Source organism: Macaca fascicularis, chromosome 20 (genome assembly GCF_037993035.2).
Source record: "Macaca fascicularis isolate 582-1 chromosome 20, T2T-MFA8v1.1".
Taxonomy (NCBI): domain Eukaryota; kingdom Metazoa; phylum Chordata; class Mammalia; order Primates; family Cercopithecidae; genus Macaca; species Macaca fascicularis.
In genome coordinates this window covers 57,983,425-58,000,605 of record NC_088394.1, presented here as the reverse complement: position 1 = coordinate 58,000,605, position 17,181 = coordinate 57,983,425, and the positions used below count along the sequence as shown (strand labels likewise).

At 36.7% G+C, this 17,181-nt stretch overlaps 1 protein-coding gene and 1 long non-coding RNA gene across 4 annotated transcripts in view; one reads left to right on the top strand and one right to left on the bottom strand.

Annotated features, from left to right (window-relative positions):
- Nucleotides 1-17,181, top strand: part of CDH8 (cadherin 8) — a 390,268-nt gene that overhangs the window by 86,538 nt on the left and 286,549 nt on the right. The window lies entirely within an intron of this gene.
- LOC135968864 (uncharacterized) lies at nt 6,010-12,800 on the bottom strand. Its single transcript, XR_010583873.1, has 3 exons — nt 12,681-12,800; nt 8,918-8,984; nt 6,010-6,618 (listed from the first exon to the last, which is right to left on the bottom strand). It is a non-coding gene; the product is annotated as an uncharacterized lncRNA (long non-coding RNA).

Here is a 17,181-nt window from a genome sequence, read left to right as displayed (position 1 = left end):
ACAGTTTGGTTCTGTGTTCTACATGGAGCATCAATCATTTCTTTTCTCCTCTATAAAATCTGCACCTAAGACTGTTCTGCATCACCCGAGAGAAGAAGAGATGGATTGCTGTTCAGTTTAGGAATTATTTATTAGGAGTCCAAACTGTGCAGAATAGAATCAACAGATAGCTTGATAGGGGGTGTCTACTTGGGCAAGTTGCTTTGTGGCATTGACCTTCATAATAACCCTGTTTGACCTAAATTGCATCTGTTTTCAGGATCAAGAAGGTTAATGTATGTGAGGGGAAAAGATGGAAGAAAACTTGCATATTGAACATTTAGTATGTACAAAGATGTGACCTATCAAACATGTTTCCTAACCTATTAAATAAGCATGATGCTATTGCCTGCCTCAAAGGAGAAAGTAAAAGCCGGAGCAAGCATCAACCATTGAAGCTCAAACTCAAGTCCTGTTGTGCCTGGCTCTGAAATTTATCTCCTTTATTTTTCCCTAAATTACTTCTCCAAGAATACTTTGCATCTAGGTGTAAAAACTAATGCTTTCTTTAGAATTCTGCTGGGTACCTTGAAAGAGACATAATCTTCAATTCTTGTGAGTTCCACTATTTCTTGAAGACATAGTTTTTGCTTTACAGAAACAGAAAAGAGTTCCCAGTCCTGCTCAAACTTCTTGTGGGGTCTTTGGCTATACAATTTTCTGAAGGCTCTTAGGCCAGAAAAAGCAAAAGTACCACTAGAGGATACCTGGTGGTCTTCTCCAAGACAGGGGGGTAGGTCTTTGGCCATGAGTGTGTTTCAGAGGTCCTCTGTGTGTGTGTGCATGCACATGTGTGTGTATGTGTTCTTGTGTGCAAGTGGGATACTAGGAGTGGGCAGGAGGCAGTAAAGACTTCAGAACAGGAAGGTGAACTCAAATTTTTGAGAATCCTTTGACAGATAGCAATTTTGAAGATGCCAAAATCCATTCTGCCTGTGACTCATTAAAATAAAGAGAAATCACAAAGCGTCCTTTGATTCATCCACGTTTCTTTTCACATTTTACAGCCATTCATTCTACAACCTTCCAAAGGATTTAGAGGAAAAATAGGAGGAAATAGTGAAAGAAACAAAGCAAAACAAAAAATCACGGTGCCTAAGAAAGCTGTTAGAAAGCCTAGTTCCTTGTAAACAGCTTGCCCCACTACCTTTTAGCAACATATTTCTCTTGATTCACACCAGCTGGTCGTTTCTAATTTCTCCTCAGTGTCTTGAAATAGCTATTTTCCTTGAAGCTAATCTCTCAGCCTTTGCTGATGACTCCCTCGGTTTGGATTTCCTAAAGAAGGTGTTAGCACTCCTCAACCGTCTGCTCTTCTCTGTTCTTCCTTGTCAAGTTCTTAACTCTTAAGCAAACTTAGACTTCGCAGCTAACCTTTGAGTAGGGCTGCTCCTAGAGATCCACATTGCCTATGAGTTTAGATAACCTTTCACGGGAAGAATGGTGACATATTGGAGTGGATAAACTTGAATCTTTTTTTTTTTTTTTTTTTTTTAATGATGCATCTAGGCACAAAACGAAATTGGCCTTTTGGCAGGACTCATTGAGGCTTGAGTATCCTGCCAGCTACCATGTGTCTCTCTAAGCAGTGATAACCATTTTTTAAGAAGCAGCTGACTTTGTGATCATTCCTATGCACATTCTGTTAACAAACATAGAGTGCATTTCTCGTGTTACTCTTGCATTTAATCTTCACAATGACCCTGTCATATGGATAATCTCATGTCTTCTTTAAAAACAATTTTTAAAAGGCTCCAGAAGTTTAAGAATTTGCTAGCATCACAGAGTTCTTAAGAATGAAACCTCAACTCAAACTCAGGAGTGTCAAACTCAAAAGTCAAATGTTCTCCTCACTAAAGCACTGTTGGTAAGGCCCTGCCTATAATGGGCAACAATACCAGATCTACCATTGCAGTAAATGTGATGAACTTGAATTTTCTTTGAACCTGCTGTCTTAGATTTGGGCCATGTTTTTTTTTTTTCTTTCCTTTATCATTGATAGGAATTTAATTTTATATCTATAGCTATATCTATGCACTTTTTACTTTAATTTCTGTTTTTGCGTTATTGACAGATATCCTTGAACTTGAGAAGCCTCGTTTAAAAAAATGAGAAAAGCAGAACCATGCCTGTTGCATTGCTGTTATTTTTTATTTAATTTTTTTTTGGAGATAGGGTCTCACTGTGCTGCGCAGGCTGGTCTGAAACTCCTGGCCTCAAGTAATTCTTCTGCCTCCGGCTCTCAAAGTGCCAGCATTACAGGCATGAGCCACCACGCCCAGCCTGCTCCTATTTATTGTGCATTTGTTTATTTTAATATCTCTCAAAATGTAAGTGATTTATACTGATTTAATATGTTTAATTCTCATAAAAACCTAATAAGTTAGCTCCCAAAATTATTCCTGATTTTAAAAGAAGAGGTGAAAGCTTAAATAATTTGGAACAGGTGATTCAGCTAATAATCAGTACAGGCAATATTGAAACCACTAAACTGTGTATCTAACGGGCAATGCCACCTCCCCCAGCAGTATTTAGAAGGGAACAAATGAGAACCTTAGAGGTATATTTTTTTCTGTTAAACATATCTAAATTCAAAGTCGCAACAATTACAATTTCTCAATCAACATCCAGACTCTTTAATTTGGCTCCTGTCTATCCCTTTAACTCATTTCCTGTCACTTTGTGTTTTTCAACTGAGTGTTGCAAAATTCACTGGTCACTCATGTGCCAAGAACTGTGACATTACATATTTTACACCGATTATTGTCTCATTCTAGCCTCACAATACCGCTCTGAGGCAATGAACAGTGCTCTCCAAGCCTCCATTGTTCTCATCTGTAGAAGGAAATAATAAGTAGCTTGCCCAAAAGACACACAACTTCTATGTAGGGAAGCTGGAATGCAAACCTGGTCTAAAAGGATCTGGTCATTACCATTAAGCTATGCTGTTGATGTGCTTTATCTACTTCTGTCTACTTGGGAGTTTTCTTCCACTGGCTTTGGTAAATTGATTCCCTTCTTTTGTTGACACTATGCTACATTCTCTTTTTCTCGGTTCTCACCTCTTCTGTTGCTTTGAGAATCCTCCAAAGATGCCTTCTTTGTGTTATTCAGCCTTATTTCACTTTTCATGTTGTAGTATTAATTTTATATTTATTGTTCTACTATCTGCATTAGATCAAGGGATCTGAGAAAGGGACTCTGTCTCACTTACATTTTCCAAAGTTAACACAGTACATGGAAAATAGAATACATATTTATTCAAAAAACATATAAATTGCCTTGTGTGTCTGAATAAACCCAGTTCTCATGTAGACATAGTAAGGGATTATTTGGTATTCACGTGAGCAACTAGGTTTTGTGTCAGATTAGAATGACCACTCTATCAAAAACTCCATACTATTTTGACATGAAATTGATCTGCAAATACCTATCTAGAATCCCAAACTAATCTAAAGGACAGAATATATCCTTTTAGATTATAGATAGAACATAATCTATAGATAAAAGGACAGAATTTTATCTTTCTCAAGTGTCTAGAATCTAGATGGTGAAAATTCGTTTTATTACCACCTTGTTTGTTTACATTCATTCGTTCTCTCATTCAGCAATCTACTACGCAGCACCTAATGTTAGTGAGCCACTCTTCTAGCTGCTGAAACACAGACTGAACAGATCAGGCCTCTACTCTCATGAAGCTTATATTCTAGTGTTTGAGGTTGGAGAGTAAGAAAATACAGAAGATGAAACAGAGTGACATAATGCAGAATGACTGGATGATTAGTTTCGGATTTTTGGAAAATATTTTCTGAATTGGTGTTTTCTTTGTTTGTCTTTTTTTGGTTTGTTTTTGTCTTTTTGAGACAGGGTCTCACTCTGTTACCAAGGAAAGATGGTGCAGTGGCAGTATCTCAGCTCACTGCAACCTCTGCCTCCTAGACTCAAGTGATCTTCCCACCTAAGCTTCTCAAGTAGCTGGGACTACAGGCATGGATCTTTTTTTGGTATATTTTGTAGACTTGGGGTTTCGCCATGTTGTCCAGGCTATGTTGGACTCCTGGGCTCAAGTGAGCCTCACACCTCAGCCTCCCAAAGTGCTGGGATTACAGATGTGAGTCACCATGCCCAGGCTGAATTGGTGTTTTTTAAAGCTACCCTGTGCATGACTAGAAGTAACCAACTATGGAAAGAAAAGGGGGAGTAATGCAAATGCCTTTAACAAGGAACAAAGTGAACTTGTTAGAGGAACGGAAAGAAATCCAGGTGGTTGGTAAGTTGTAAGCTAGGAGTAGAGTGGTATGAGATGAAGTTGGAGTGTAAGATCAAGGTCAGGTAACATAGGTCGCTATGTGAATCAAGATAATGAGCTTAGCCCGTTTCCTCTCCTCTCCTCTTTTTGTTTTGTTTTGTTTTACAGGCAGAGTCTCACTCTATAGCCTGTAGCCCAGGCTGGAGTGCAGAGGTAGGATTATAGCTCACTGTTACCTCCAACTCCTAGGGTTAAGCGATTCTCCCATCTCAACCTTCTGAGCAGCTAGGACTACAGGTGCACCTCACCACACCCAGCTAATTTTTTATTTTTGTTTTTGTAGACATGAAGTCTCTTTACATTGCCCAGGCTGGTCTCAAACTCCTGGGCAGAAGTGGTCCTTTCACCTTGATCTCCCAAGTGCTGGGATTACAGGTGTGGGCCACTGTGCCCATTCCTTAGCCTGTTTTCTAAATGTGATGGGTGGGTACTGAAGAGTTTTAAACTGAGGGCAACAGCATGATTCTTTAAAAAAATCAAAATGATCAGTTAGGCTGCAATATACAGAATGGGTAGCATTGGAAATAAGAAAACTGAGACTTCAGGAATATTTTTAGAGAATGAGCCAACACTTCTTACAGACTATTTAGATGTAGTATTTGTGAGAAGAGAGGGATCAGGAGGATGTATTGGGTAGATGGTATGGCCATTTACTAAAATGAGGAGCAGGTTAATGTATAATGGAGAAATCAAAGGATGAAATAAGATCTCCTAAGGAGAGTGTTTAAATAGAGAAAATTGCGGATGCTACTGCAGGAAGCTCCAGTCTTTTGAGTTCTACAAAAGAAGAGGGTGTCAACAGAGGAGATTAAGATTATGAAAGATAATGCAATCAGGAAAAATGAAAACAAAACAAAACAAAATTGGAGGCCAGATACGGTGGCTCATGTCTGTAATCCCAGCCACTTGGGAGGCTGAAGCAGGAGAATCGCTTGAATCTGGGAGACGGAGGTTGCAGCGAGCTGAGATTGCGCCATTGCACTCCAGCCTGGGCAACAAGAGTGAAGAGTGCAACTCTGTTTCAAACAAAACAAAACAAAACAAAACAAAACAAAACAGGAGAGGGATATATTCTGGAAATCAAGAAACAGAGAGTATTTCAAGGGAGAATATGATGCTTTGTTTTACTTACTGTTTTTCATTATTATAATTCAAATTATTTTTGGGTCAAAGAAGAGCTACATGAAGATAGTCTTTGAAGAAATCTTAACTTTCCAATGAAAGAAGAGGAAAAAAGGTATCAGCCACATTTGTAGGTCATATCTCCAGAAATTTCACCATACAACTGAAACTGTCTTTTAAGTCTGTACATGAAAAAAATGAGAACAAAAGATGAATGCAATTTGCCTTAACTGCTTATTTTTCTGTGGATTGTGACAATTATTTGAAAACAATCTTGCATTCTCACGAAATTACTGTATATTTTTCTGTGTCAAGTTCAACTTGATTGAGTTCTATGTGCATTCAAAATGCTACAAGATTAATACGCTCTTTTCTAATTGCCACATCTCCCTACATTTTCTTATTGTTAGCATTGATGCTATTACTGTTTTTATGATTATCATTATGCAAGTGTTTCTCTTGTCCTGAGATCTGAGACATCTTAAAAGTTGAGTCTGGGATACTTGAAAGATAGACAAAGACAGAGAAGGCGGCATCTCTCCAGGTGTTCTGTATGGCATCTTATTGCCAAGCAGTTGCTGTTGAGTCAGCCAGACATGATTACATCAGATCTAGGGAGACTTTAGGGATTCCAGCAGCCTCTCTTGCAGGTCTCTCTTTACGATAAAATAGGCCAGCTGTGTGCAGTGGCTCATGCCTGTAATCCCAGAACTTTGGGAGGCCGAGGAGGGTGGATCATGAGGTCAAGAGATTGAGACCATCTGGCCAACATGGTGAAATCCTGTCTCTACTAAAAGTACAAAAATTAACTGGGCGTGGTGGCACACGCCTGCAGTAGTCCCAGCTACTCAGGAGGCTGAGGCAGGAGACTCACTTGATCCTGGGAGGTGGAGGTTACAGTGAGCCAAGATCACGCCACTGCACTCCAGCCTGGATGACACAGTGAGACTCCGTCTCTAAATAAATAAATAAATAAATAAATAAATAAATAAATAAAATAGTTCATTAGCATAGCTCTCCCTAGCAAAGCTGTAAACTATGGCCTTGATAAGGAGCACACATATTCAGAAGCCAGTTCTAGCCAGTCGTGATATCTTTAATGTGCAAATAAATATTAGATGGGGCAAGGAGCAGAGTATAATTCGATCCTGTGGTGACTCAGGTTGATGTGCACCATTTGACGTAAGAAGGATGTCAAAGGAGATAAGAGGTAGACGTTTATTTTTAATAAATTCTTTTTATGTAAAAAAAATCTATGACTAACCTAGAAATATAATTCAAAACTGAATTGTATTTTCTCTTTGATATTGATTATTTTTGATGTGGTAAAATGGGTGAATTAATAAGGAGATATGCTCAGAAGGGAGTGCACCTCTTTTGTTTGGGTTTGGAAGAGATGTGTTGGAAGTGGTTTGATGCTTTGTGAACCAGGTATTTCTAGCTAAAATCCTGTCCCCCTCACTTGGAGTCTATATGCGCTGTAGTACAGGTTTCTTACATTCTTTGAGTCTCAGCTTCTTATCTGTGCCATGTGACAAATAATATTTATGTTCCTGGAAATGGCAGATAGTCAGTTAGTGACAACTATTTATAATATTGTTTCATATCTTTCTACAAATTGCTAAACCTTTACCCTTTTCTCTAACTTTATGTGTAGCGGGAGAGGCAGATCTATTTGCATAGCCCATCATTTTCAGATTATTATAGGGCTTGGTATTTAGCTTTTTGGTATTATAGTCAATTACAAATGATTTATTAGCTACTAGGAAGGTGCAATATAAATAATAAACTTGAAGGTTATAGACAAATTAGGTTTTTAATTGGAATGCTAATAAATTATAATGTCATGTTATGAAATAGGTAGCTGGGTTCTTCAAACATCAGAGTAAAAGTCACCTGGTGAATGTTTGCCTGATGAAAGCATAAATTAAACTTAGCTGTCAAAGAAAAATCTGCAAAGGAGGAAAAATAATGCTTCCCCATCTTCAAACTTAGTTTATTTAAATTTAGAATGATGTCTGCGGGTATAAATCTTGATAATTTGGAAGACTTAGAAATCATTTTTTTTCCTGATTAGGTAACAATGAAGTTTTTTCCAATTCATGTTTTGTTTGCAAATATTTTCTGAATTGAAATGTGAAACTTAATTCTAATTAGAAACAAGTCGACTTGTTGTGATAAATAGAAGTATTTGTTATCCATCTTCATTTTTCTGTATCTAATACCAATACCCATATTGATACCCAATTCTAAAGAGCATTAAGTATTTCTCAAATAGCATCACCTCTAGGAATTCAGAAACTCAGAATCTTACGAACAGATGAGTGCCTTATTCTCTATGAATGAGCCTTTGTTGATTTCTTCATCTTCCTTGCCTTTCCTTTTTCTGAGTGATGGAGGTGTTTATACCGTACAGCTACATGTACTAGGATAATGATGAACATTTAGTAAATGCTTACTAATTAGCTGACACAGTGCTGCACATTTCACATATATCATCTCATTTAATCTTTACAAACAACCTCATGAGTTCTGGAGCTAGCATCATCCCATTTATGGAGAAAACTGTGTTAATTCACAGGAACATTGAGCAAATTGCTTAAGTTCACACAGTGTGTAGACATTGAAGTCAGGTCAAGGACCCAGGCAGCCTACTGCATGTTTAACCTCAATGCAGTACACCCTCTTTTCCATGAAAACTCCTTGGGAATAAAAATCCCTTGAACATGTTGATCTTTGGACAGATTTGAGGGATTTTTCTCAGCTATGACTAACAACAAGAGGTTACCAGGCAGATGCACTTTATTCATCTATTTATTTCTAGCTTGATTATTTGCAGTACCTTACATTTTAATGTTACTTGCCATATGTATTATTTATTAACACTAACATTTAGGAAGTATATTTGCAATTCTTAGACATGTGGACAAGGCGTAGGGCCTCTGGCTCTGTGTTATTGCAGGGTAAAACAAAAAATAGCTGTATACATTTCCCCTTCAGGCAAAGAGAGATTCCCACAGAGTGAGGATGGTGGGGCTTCTCATTAATATCTAAATGCAAGGAGTGAATACTCCTAATTTTATGCTATTCTTCTCCTAGAATGAACTATTTCAGATCTGAAATGACAGTAAGAATATGGAAATCATGTATATTTTAAAAGAAATGCCATTTGGGATGACTGAGTAATTAATTCATTCCTCATCAAATTGTCTACAGCCACTCATGTCTTACACAGATCTGTGTTTCATTAGGAATCGGTGAGATATACACTCAATGAAATTATTTTATATATGATTTGGGGAATTAACAAAAACTCTATTATTTTTATCCTGATGACTCAACATGAGGTGTTGTAGTTTTCTGGGCATCAGTGAAATACTGAATTATACCATTTGTCTCTTTTAAAGCAATTTAATTCCATTATATTTAATAATATTTAGTACTTACAGAGTATCATCTCCTTTCAAATGGAAACATTAACTGGTATAATTAATCCTCCTGGCACTTCTCCAGTCTAAAAATATAAATAGAAATAAAGAAAGCAGTTAGGAACAGGTGTGCCCTTGATAAAAGGAAACACAATGAGATGTTTAGCCCCTGACTCAGGACTCCTGGGTTCAGTTACTGCCCAGAGAAAGTTTTTTCCTTAAGGAGGCAAGCAGTTCACTTCATAGACATTGAAGTTTATACCTCAGGTTTGATAATTTGGGAGAATATATCCAAGTTCCTTTACAGATATGTGATGCTAGCTCTATTGTAACTAAAAGTTTGGAAATAGATGACATTTTAGGCAAATCTCCATGAGTTGCTATGATTTTTTTATTCTGTGAAAATTTTGACTATAAAGTGTCTGCCATTTACTGCCCTCTTTGGCTTATACAGATTTCCCTAGAGTCTGAGAAAAGTGGGAGGAAGGAACAGATAGTAAACAGAAAGTTTATTTCTTTAGTCACTGATGTCCAGCATTAAGACTTGTAATCTCTCAATTGAACTGCACCTCAAATTGTCAGTTTGTCAGTTTGATTTTTGCTATGACACAAACCTGAGTCTTTCTTAGCGATTGTCCTTTGGTGGTTTCCTTCTGTTCTAGAGAACAAATCCAAGATCTTTCCTATGGCAGAAATCATGCTATAGTAAGCAACTCTCTCTTGTTCTTTATCCCCAAGACTTTGAGAACTATAGATCTAGAACCATGTTTTAAAGTTTAAAATGTATAAGTATACTAATTAAAGATTTATATTTCACAGAGAAGACTCATTAACTACCCTTGAGTGCTGCTCCACAGAAAAGTAGAATAATAGAGGTTTTATTTATTTATTTATTTATTTATTTATTTATTTCAATCCTGAAAAAACTCTGGGAGGTTAAAATCACCTGGGAGACTTTTAAAAAATACTAATTTCTAAATTCCACTGCAATCTACTATTTTAGGATACAGGGAAGCCATGCCTAGTCATTGCTATTTTATAAAATCTCCTAGAGATACGTGATTTTAATTTGCATCTAAATGTTAAAACTACTTTAAAATAATATAATAATATGACAAAAGATGATATTGCTTAGAAGTTAATAACGAACTATAGATTTAGACAAATCTGAGGTTCTTAATGTATTCCAAAATTATTTTTTAAATTCAGTATTTAATTAGAGAAACATAGCAGGGCATTGGCAATGATCAGTGGGACCCCTGGTGGCAGTCCTCAGTTTTGTCTCCTTTGTACTGATCAGTTAAGTTCTGGACCCCCATACTTGCATATCCCATTCCGCAAGACAAAAGACTTCAGGTTTTTTTGGATCTGTCTTTCTTAGATATCAGAAGGATGATGATCCATGAATACTTGAACATGCCTCTTTGGGAGGCGGGTGGCATATTGCCATCTCCAAGTGACTTCTCACCTCGCTCTTTGCAGCTACATTTATCCTTTCCTTGATGGAGTTATGATCAATCTTGCCTTTTTAATCTTGTTAGAAAACTAATGATTTTTGGCAATCCTTATCTACTGTCCCGAGTTGTGAGAACGAAACACAGGAACATAGCATGGTTGTTTGGCGGTGTTAAATATTCAGTGAATGTTGGCGGTGTTTTTATTTTTATTTTTAGCACTTATAATTGTTTACCTGAATGCCCCATAGCTCATGCGTCTCCTCTAGTTATTCATTATTTCTCAAATGTTATTTTTTTGTCTTACCAGGGAGGTATAGAAAGTAATAGCTATAACTATTCAATGTAATATTTATTAAAACAATGTAAATATATCCCTTGAGTATATACAATGTGACAGGTACGCTTTAAATTCTTTTTATATATTTAGCTCATTGAACTCTTACATTTGTAAGGTAAGTATTACGATTGCCCCCATTTTAGAGCTAAAAACACTGATTTGCTGACAAGTTACTTGACTTTTTAAAGGATACAGCTAGTATGTGGTGGGTCTCTGGGATTTGAACTCAGTAAATTCAGTTCCAGAGCTTGTGCTATAAACCTTAACAACGCTGACTGTCTTAAGCTCCCATCATTATGACTATGTGAATTTATCATTGACAGCCCTCGTCCCCAAAAAATAATGAACAGCTTTCCACACTGACTCCTAAACAGGCTGAAAATGTACCCATGATGTTATACTGCATGCATTGTTTATTTTCCCTTTTTTCAAGGTACACAGAGTCCAACAGATGAGCACATAAGTGTCTTACATACTTAGGAGCTTTTAATTCACACTAAAATGTCTGGCATATGCTAGATGCTCCAAAAATAATAAGCATAAAGCCAAAGAGAAAAATGAATAGTGAACTCGTAGGGAAGAGACTTAGAAACAAAATTTTATAACTATTTAAGAAATAGGAGGTTTCTTCCTTCCTTTCCCATAAAAGATATGTAAGTGTCAGCTCCTGATCAGGATAGGGATGAAGATGAGGACATTCAAATGTATAATTCCATTCTCAATATTATATTACTAAAGCCCAGAAACAGTTCTAGATGTTTATTTTCAGTTATATGCTATTGCTATTCATCATTTCTAAATTCCTCCACTCAGAATTTGCCTACATAAAGTTGTATTTGAGCTTAATGGAAATTTAATGAAAATATATTGGTTAATTAATTTCATATAAAATAATATGATGACTTTATTTTTCTAGTTATACATCATACATAAACATCCTAAAGCTTACTGATGCATTCAAAATAGGATAACTGCATCCCAGTTTTACATCTATCAGGCTAGTTTAAAGCAGATAGACTATAACTGCTCTGCTTTTGCCTCTTCTAAAGTGAACTTGCAGAACGCCAGAGTATTATCATCAATAATGTCATCGAATGTCCAATCTGTGTGTAATCATTTCCTCCTCTCTTATATAAAGGCTGCATTCACCACGGCTTTGCAAAAGATGCAAAAAAAAAAAAAAAAGATGGGATAGTTAATATTAGTGTTAAAATTTCCAAATATTTCCAGCAGGCAACCCTCTCAACACAGTTTTCTATCTGGTCTGCTTATTTTGGACTTGGCATGAGATGTAACTTTGGAGTCATGTCCTGCAGTTGTAATTATTGCACTGGAAGCTGAAGCTCACATTTTTATCTCTGAAAAGCTTCGGGTGACAATCAGACCTAAATTCTCTGGCGATTTTAGTGCTTGTGGTCATGGGATAATTCTACAAGTGTGTCTTGAATACTAACAACACACTAAGCCTTGTGCCCAGTGCCAGAGATACAAAGATGAGTGGGAAATGGTTAGAAGTTTAAATCCATTTAGGGGCAGGGAAAGAGTCATAGTACTCGTAATGATATGATAAGTTAAGCTTCCATTAATTAATTGCTTCATACCAGACACCTCCCTCTCAGAGTTCCGTTTTGACTTTATATTTTCCCATCTAAAATACTGTAATAACATAAGTAAATTATTTAAGGTTAAATAAATGGCATATGTACCATAGCAAATGTGGGTGATCCACAGCCCATGTTCTTAAATGCACAGGATACAATATCGTATACTGTCCCTCCTCAATCTTTACATAATCTTTCCGTTTGCTTTTGTTTCTCAATTTACACTAACTGGCATAGAATTACAGCTTACCCAAGGCATCTCAGAAGGCCTTTTGTTGTTTAAGCTATGCTTATTAGGAGGGAAGGCTTGAAGGTGGGGGTTTGTTCAGATTTCCAAGCACGTTTCATATTTTTCCTCTAAAGCTTCTGAAACATATTGCTACTCACCTTTCCCAAGCAGCCTCGTGTGCCTGGGGTTCTCAGCAGCCAGGACCCTGGTGTTCTAGAGGTTTAGATAGGATGTCTGGCTTCCACTGAATCTGAGAACCACTCAGTACTTCCGGAAGGTGTGGGATGAGGCAAATTCATTTATTCAGGTATTATCTTCTTAGTTTGTACCATATGCCAGCACCATCCAAACACACTCCTGCTATAGATCCCGTGTGAATATAGCAGATGATTTCTGATCTGACATAAGCAACATGATTACTACGATCACAAGTTTTGATGTGTTAGTTCCTCTCCTTATTCAGAGAAAAATAAAACCATGTATTTTTTAAATTGTTCTCTCTATACTACTTAAAATTAACGTGTGTATCTCTCTTTGGGAAACATTGTAAAAGCTGATGTAAAATTGTACTAGACCATATGAGACCTTAAATTAGTAGGAGAAAAATCTTCTGGAGCTCTGTCTCTTTTGCCACATGTGAAGTTTGCAAAAAACAAACAAAAAAATCACCACCAGCACGAAAAGAAAAAGAAAACAACAACAAGCACGTAGATTAATTAGTATACTTATTAATAATTTATCCCAATAAATACATCTTCAATCTCACTCTCTCTCCATTTGGGCTGCTGCTACCCTAAGCCACATTTCTGTCCTTGCTTGTCTGGTTTATTTCACTACATATTTAAAAGGATATATGTAATTAAAAAAAATCTTTTCAAAATCACATTATTTCAGTCATTTTTCCACACTGAAATGTGAATGATGTTTCAAAAATACATGTCTGGACATGTTACTCTCCTGCTCCAAATCATTTGTTAGTTTCTCCAAGACCTTGTGGGTAAAAGTTCAATATTCCTAATATATCTATGCCCGCAACATAATGTAAGATGCCCACAAACAGCCTTCTGCCTGCAAATACAGCCTCTCCTTTTGTCACTCTCCTCTGTTGCCTGACCATACTGGACTTACTCTGATTTCTGAAACTCTTTGAATAATATTGATTCTCTTAATTTGGTGCACAATGGAGTTAACTGGAAAGACAAAGCGCTTTGGACTGAACCTAGATTTAAATTTGGCTGCACAATCTCTCTTAATTTTACTTTTTTGTAGATTTAAAATAGAGATGAGAAGATCTCATTCTCAGTGTTATTAGGAGTAAGAAAGAAGACAACAGCCTTTTCGGTAAATGTCACTTCCTTTTAATAAAGGCACTTATTCCTCATTTACACTGACCAAAGAATGTATTTCTGCATTGCTACTCAAAGTGTGTCCAATGGCTTCCTGGATCACAACCTCAATATCACCTGGAAGCTTCATAGAAATTAAAAACCTCAGATCCCATCCTGGGTCTGCTGAATCAAAATATGTATTTTCACAAGATTCTCAGGAGGTATAGGTCCACATTAAAGTTTAGAGTACTAGGCTAAAGGTTGAGATCTTCTTTCCCTGCAGCTGGTTATTTTATTTTGTTTTTTTAAAGTTACTGTGTTTTTTCCTGTGAAATTCAAATCAAGTTCTAGGGGCTGATAGAAGACGGAAACAACTCTGATTTATTCACTTTTATATCCACAGGGTTTAGAATGGGTCATGAAAGAACTGCTTTTTAAAATAATAAATGAGAAGTGGGGCCCAGAAAATAAGCAATGGTACAATTTTCACCGCCCTTAAACTATTGTTTTACTGTATGCCTGAGAGAGTTCCGGGTCATTATATGGGAGTCATACAATATTCAAAGGCACTATATATATTAAAAATCACATGACTCCAGATTAACTTTAATACAGAGCATAAATATGTTCTTGTTTGCAGCATATATTTGGTGAAACAGATATATACACTCTGAACACACTTTCAGAATATATCTATTCAAAATCTTTAAACTACATTTTTGTTTTAGTAATGCGTCATCTTTTGTTTTTAGCAATATCTCTAATAGATCCCAGGGTGCTGTCTTCTAAATTAATAATACGTTATGATCATGGAGATATTCTGTGCTTTTTCATTATATTCTATTACATTTCTCTTCTAAGCCAGTTGTAGGTTATATTTGTGTATGTGTGCATGAGCCCCCTTGAACATGTGTGTGTTATGTTTTTAGCAGAAATCCTAGGACCACACCTTTAGTATTATAGATGTTTTAAGGGCATGTCTTATAACTGTGGGTAGCATTTTTCTTTAACATTTTGCTTAACATTTACAATTAATGTGACTTTTATGTAACATTTACATTACAATGGGAGAAATCCCTCACAAGCTTTCTGATGGGCCCAAATGACACTGGTGGCACAGTGACTAATCATGGAAAGTGGGGGTTTCTAATATCCGGGAAAAGTGGCTCAGCAGTGTGACGAGAGCAACATACTGCTTACATTTCATTCAGTCAGAATGCCCTGAGACAGGTGATTCCTAATGAATGTTTTTTTGTTTTTTTTTTTTTTTAAAAGCCCTTATTAGGCTGAGTGCAATGGCTCATGCCTGTAATTGCAGTGCTTTGGGGAACCGAGGTGGAAGGATCACTTGAGGCCAGGAGTTTGAGACCAGCCTGAGCAACGTAGTGAGATTCCCATCTCTATGAAAATAATAATTATTTTTTTAAAATTAGCTGGGCATGGTTGTGTGGACTCATGGCCTCAGCCACTTGGAAGGCTGAGGTGAGAGGATAGATTGAACCCAGGAGGTCGAGATAACAGTGGAGTGATCGTGCCACTGCACTCTGGCCTGGGCGACAAAGTGAAACCCTGTCTCTGAAACAAAACGAAACAAAAGTAAAAGGTCCTCATGGTTTCAACTTTTTCATTTTAAATGATATTACTGTATGTTTATATCTCACAATTTCAAATTGGCATAATCAAATACACAGAAAATGCTGCAGTAAGTACTATCTTTGACGTGACTATTCAGTAACTTGTTTAATTTGATAATGTGGCTAAATGATCATTTAGCTAGTCAAACCCAATTTGGAAGCAAGTTTGGCATTTTTGAAAGCTTGCATTTTATCTCTTGGGCTATTCAAGCTCTACATTGAAGAATAACATGAGGAGTTTCACTGGGGGTGACATTGATGGCTTTTTGTTTTGTTGCATCCAAGTATCTAGAGACTGCTTTTCTTAACTAGACAAAATTGTGGTTAGAAAATCCTCAATGGTCCAAGGAGAAAGAAATGATATAGTACAAACTCTTACTTTAGGTATTTTAAATCTGGAAATTATTTTACCAGGACTGAAAAAGAGTTTATGGCTTATTTTTATGAAATAAAGAGTCCACATAGTTCTTAACACACATTCTAAGCCCAAAGCAAGTGTCTCTTAAGATTTGTGAATGATGAATTCAGAATTCAAAAGGTCAGTGCAGGGTTGTAAACCTACAGTCCTTTTGGCATAAAAGAAATAAGCTACTTTCAAATACTTTTCAAGGGTGCATTGACAAATAGGCCATCTATTTGTAGTGTAAGCAAAGGTCAGTGACTTAATGTGCTAAATTCAAATCATTCTTATCCTGTTCTTAAGTTGGGGTGCATCCTAGCAACAGTTCATTAATTTCCATCTAAAGATTATATGCACTTAAAGATAATAAATTTGAATTTCTCATTAAAAAATACCTGCATATACATAGGGGTGTGTGTGTGTGTGTGTGTGTGTGTGTGTGTGTGTGTGTGTGTGTGTGTTTTCTAACTTTTGTTAATTTAAACAGGAAACTCCTGGGCAATCACTCTGTATTAATAAAATTTTTACCTTTACTATTGACAGCTCTTTTTACTTTAAATGTTTCTTTACTCTTGGCACTGGATAATACAAATTTAAGTAAGTACTTATTTTTCAGTTTTCACTTTTAATCACCACTGCGATCACAAACTGATTAACAATCAACCTTCTGTTCAAATGCCATCCCTTACATATATTTGTTATGGAACAGAGTCATAGAAGAACAAACTCTGCATATGTTAAACTGACCTATGACTATACTTTATTTAATATTGGCTTTTGGCAGAGTCATGTAATTGACATGGGTTTTGAATATATCAATTTTTTTGTTTTGCTTTGTTTAAGAGACTAGGGTCTCACTGTGTCACCCAGGCTGGAGTGCAGTGTCATGATTATAGCTCACTGCAGCCTCTAACTCCTGGGCTCAAGCAATCCTCCTGCCTCAGCTTCCCAAGTAGCTGGAACTACAGGCATTTGCCACCATGTGTAGCTAAAATTTTTAAATTGTTTTATAGAGATGGGGTCGACTTCTGTTGCCCAGGCTGGTCTCCAACTCCTGATCTCAAGAGATACTGCCATCTTGACTTCCCAAAGTGGTGGGTTGCAGATGTGACCCAGTCCACCCAGTCTTGTATCAATCTATTGATTGATTTATTGATTCCCAACCTGTTAAAAAATAAGGTACAGTAAGTCCATTTGTGGATTTGTTGCAATCCCCGCTGGTAAGCTCAGTGTAATAGGTATTTTCATAAGAATCTCGAATCCATGTAGGCAAACAGCCAACCCTTTCTGAGATAGT